Here is a 5,329-nt window from a genome sequence, read left to right as displayed (position 1 = left end):
CACAACTTTAACCTACAACTCAAGAAATCACCAGCATTAAGTTAAATACAACTTACTGTTGAGCAGGAGATATATGCTCTAGAAAAAAGGAAAACTTCAAAAATCAATGGGGTATCATTTACCAGTATAACCACCCCTCACAAGTAGCATTTCTTATAGACTTAGCTGAACATTTTTAGAGATAGGAAACCACAGAGGGAAGAAAAGGAAGAATAATCTAGATGCACACTCTTACTTGGGGAAAGAAATTAGCACTAGTAGAAACTTTTGTATTATTGTCATTACTGACAGTACGAAACTCTTTGCTAAATCCTAAATAAATTTTTTGTTTGGCATTCCTTCTATCGTTTTTTAATCAACAGAAGAGACGCTTAGGAAAAATATAGATGAACTTCACAAGAAGGGACATCACTGATCCTCATCTGTAGTTAATAACGGTAGGGATAGTTAGCAATTCCTGGAGTGAAAATCATGAACCAGTTTACCTAGCCCAAGATACACAGACAATAGGCAGCTTCCCAACACACAAAAGCATATTTCTTTAGGGAATATATTTAATTACTGTACTAATAAAATCAATGGATATTCAAGTTATTTCCCCAGAGAATCGACGTTTATTCAACATTTACACAAGAAGATCTGAGAAATCCTTTACTGCCTTATGCTCTGAGCCACAGTTAATTGCACTTGAACCTTCTTAATTTTTTAATATATATTTTTAATTATAGTCATAAACTGTACCTAAACATTTTAACATATCAATGCTAAACTCATACAGCTGCAGCGTCTTTCTTGCATTTAAAGAAATTTCTTTGTAGTTAAAGTCTCATTTGGCTACAGAGAAAAATTTCAAGAAATCTAGCAATTATCCCATAAACACAAACCTTAAAACTAAACATCTTCCACTGTTTGCAGTGTATCCCATCACCACCATAATTCAATAGGATTGAGCCTATAGAATAGAAAAAAGAAAAGAAAAAAAAAAGAAGAGAGGCAGAGAAAGAGAGGGAAAAAAAGACAGGGGAAAAAGATCGGTAGTTTACATATAAGTCCAGCCAAGACTCGGCATTTTCCCACAGCATCCAAGTATCTAAAAATTATATTCACAGTATACATTTGAAATTGTTGGTTACCTGGAAAACTGAAACTATATTTCTAGAATCAGAAATGTCAAAGATTACAAACATTTTAATGCTCTACAGTAGCCCCTTAATTGCATTCATAAATACAAACAGCTTGAATCACCTCTGTGCCTCGTAATTACCTCTGTCTCTATCTTTGTGCAGCCTTTCTCTTTTGCTTCTAAAAAACATGGTTGCAGAATGGGCAGCAGAGTATTGGAGTGATTCAGAGAAAGGGATTTAGAGTTGGACTGCCTGTGGTTAGGTGCCCTGCTGTACTTCTAAGTAGATTCATAGCTTTGAATAGCTTACAAGACCTCTTCAAGACTCAGTTTGCTCATTCAATATCCACGGAGTAATAATGGAATGTACTGTAAGGAACTGTTCTAAAATTAAATAAAATAATTCTCATAAAACCGTAAACATAGTGGCTAATACATAGTGAATACTCAATAAACAGGAGTTGCAATAATAATCATACAGATATTATTAAAAATTAGAATTGCACTATTTGTAAGTCCTCAGTAAGTAGGAAAAAAATTGTTTTATAAGAGAAAATTCATAATTCCACTAATTGCCTTAAGATATAAAAACTTCTTCCTTTTGTAATGTGCTCATCTCTTACAGGAAATCCAAAGACAGTTTCTCCCTGGGGTGTATTTATGTTGTCACTCCTAAATCGTTCATGCTCATCAGTGACCACAGGCCAGAATCCAGGGTACTGGGTGTCCACTGATCACCTATACAAAAGCCCTCAAGGATTTAATACATGGTATTATAAGGATTCTATCACTAGTGGAAGACGTGGATTACGAGTGAAAATAAGATTTTGGAAACTTACAGGCTTTTATTTGAACATTAGGTCTACCACTTACACAACTTATTACCTGTATAAATCTGAAAAAATGTAATAATTCTTTATATAAATGTTTTTCATCTGTAAAGTTGGATTAATGACATCCAACACACAGGGTTATTACAAGGGATAAATAATTAATAAGAACTGGGCTTAGTTCATAATAAGACCTTAATAAATGGCAGCTATTATTGATTTTATTCTATTTCACTAATAAATAAAATCCCAGAAAAATTAGCAAATATTACATTTTACTATCCTAATTTATTTGAAATGCAAACAACTGTCACTATATAAAAAAAGAATCACTAGGAAGTTCTTTACAAAATTATTTGTAGAATTCCCTCCAAAAAAAATGGAGCTAGAATTGTTATATAATTTCCTCAAATGGATTATTAAGACAGAAACGTAAGTAAGGACTGCAGACTGTCTTCAGTTCTAATTGTTGAAGTTGCTTCTATTCAGTGTCCTTTAATAACCTCAATTCCAAGCCTAAAAAAAAAAATCATATATTTGACATACACAGGGTCAATCCAAATGTGTTTTTTAACTTTTGAAATATTTCAGGCATACAGTAAAAGAATAACCCAGCAACCCTGACTAACCAATAAAGTGTTATATATTCTACTGAGGTTCCTGAGAATTTCTCGCAGATGCCATTGCCTTGCCTATTCTGCTACACTCCACCAACACACGCACACTCAAATCATTCCCATCTTGAATTCGAGGTAGCATTCAGAGTCTGAATCTAAACTATCGTGATTTTAAGGACTTGTAACAAGCTTATATTTTTATTTCTGCAATTAAGTTTTAGAACAAAATAATATGATTATAAAATTAAGAAAATTTTCCACACTGCTATTTCTCATTTACAAAGTAAAGAATAGCATAAATTACTACTCATGATAATAAAGCCATACTATCTGAAAGCAACAAGGTCAAGTCTGAATCGTTCAAATCAGTTCAGATGCTTATCATATATATATATTTTTTAAAATGGAAAGGTGTATTAAGAAAATATGAAAGGATATTTGCATATTTTGAATCAGACAAAAGATTGATAACTAGGATCTATAGACAACTCAAATTAATCCACATGAAAAACGCCAACAATCCCATATATCAATGGGCAAGAGACATGAATAGAACTTTCTCTAAAGATGACAGACGAATGGCTAACACACACATGAAAAAATGTTCATCATCTCTATATATTAGAGAAATGCAAATCAAAACAACCCTGAGATATCATCTAACCCCAGTGAGAATGGCCCACATCACAAAATCTCAAAACTGCAGATGCTGGCGTGGATGTGGAGAGAAGAGAACACTTTTACACTGCTGGTGGGACTGCAAACTAGTACAACCTTTCTGGAAGGAAGTATGGAGAAACCTCAAAGCATTCAAGCTAGACCTCCCATTTGATCCTGCAATCCCATTACTGGGCATCTACCCAGAAGGAAAAAAAATCCTTTTATCATAAGGACACTTGTACTAGACTGTTTATTGCAGCTCAATTTACAATCGCCAAAATGTGGAAACAGCCTAAATGCCCACCAACCCAGAAATGGTTTAACAAGCTGTGGTATATGTATACCATGGAATACTATTCAGCCATTAAAAAAAATGGAGACTTTACATCCTTCGTATTAACCTGAATGGAAGTGGAAGACATTATTCTTAGTAAAGCATCACAAGAATGGAGAAGCATGAATCCTATGTACTCAATTTTGATATGAGGACAATTAATGACAATTAAGGTTATGGGGGGGAGCAGAAAAAGGGATGGAGGGAGTGAGGTGGGGCCTTGGTGTGTGTCACACTTTATGGGGGCAAGACATGATTGCAAGAGGGACTTTACCTAACAATTGCAATCAGTGTAACCTGGTTTATTGTACCCTCAATGAATCCCCAACAATAAAAAAAAAAAAAGAAAATCTATTCAAATAAAGAGAAACATTACATTACAAAACAGCATGCTAGGACTGCAGACTAAAAAGTAAGTAAGAACTGGGATATTTTGGGACAGATCACAAAATAACAATTGTTATCCTTTTGTGAAATATTTTACATCAAGATCTTGGTTTATATTCATGCATAGCTGTCTTAAATGTTTGCCACTCTGAGCAAATTAGTAGTGACCTTGCATATATCTATACTGACTCTTGAAAGCTTAATGTCTTTTATAACCTTCAAAGAATATTTGCAGGCTGTTAAAAAAATAATTGTTAAAATATACTTTGTAAAGTGGATTTTAAATGGCCTCTAAGGAAAATAGTGTTAAAATGGCCTCTTTCATAAAAATGCATCGTTTGTTAATTTATAAGGCAAAATATCCTGTCATAATTGAACAGGAAAACTTAGTATATCTATAGCTTCTGTGTTTGCTTTAGTGTTTTGGTTTTATTCAGATGACACCATGTTCAGAGAACACAGGTATAACATGAAACTTTGAAACATGTACACAGAAGTTAATTCGTTGTCTCCAAGTGGCTTGGAGACTTCTGTAACCAAAAGTCATGACAACAACAACAACAAAAATCTATTTCTAAGAAAGACAAAGAAAACTGTTCACTGCTGTTCAGTAATATCTCATGGAGCCAAACAGCTATTTTCATACCATGGAGCACCTGCCTGACTCGACCAGGAAGGACCATAAAAAAGGGATTGCAGAAAATATGAACATAGTATTAAGAAAACTCATATTGAAGATCAGGAACTTTTACTTGTGATATGTTAGTGCTAAATAGAAGAGTATTCTTATTTCTTTTATTAATTCATGATATATTCTTTTTGTGAGTACTCGTTTGATGTTGTATCCACTCTCCATTCAATCTCATCACTGATAAAAGCACAACACAAATGTGAGATTCAGAGATTTTGTGCCAGTGTGTTTCTTATGACACGTCTGAAGTGCTCGAGATGTGAACCGGTTCTAGATTTATCCAATTGTATTGATTTATAAATATATCAATTAATTTTAGTAAGCATATAGATGGTCATCATAATCACCTGGGAAAGCTATTTCTTTAAAATCCCATTTCTGAGACTATGCCCTAGAGATTCTGGCTTAATGCCTGGAGTCCAGCACAGTCACTCACACTCTGTATAGGCATGTGCATGGGTATAATTGATATTTGTTTGGAATGTCATCTAAAATTCTGATAATCTATATAGTAGCTACCTCCTGGCTTCAGTTATAGCTCTAAATCCTCAAATACTATCAACCTTGACCCTACACTCAGGTTTTATTGGATAGGACTTCTGAGACTTTGTCATAATTTTCTCCCCAGGAATGTAGTCTGGGGATTATAGAAAAGAAAGTAGGGACAGCATTCGGAATAGTATAATG

This window comes from Nycticebus coucang, chromosome 16 (assembly GCF_027406575.1).
Source record: "Nycticebus coucang isolate mNycCou1 chromosome 16, mNycCou1.pri, whole genome shotgun sequence".
NCBI classification, from domain to species: domain Eukaryota; kingdom Metazoa; phylum Chordata; class Mammalia; order Primates; family Lorisidae; genus Nycticebus; species Nycticebus coucang.
This window is presented reverse-complemented; position numbering follows the sequence as displayed.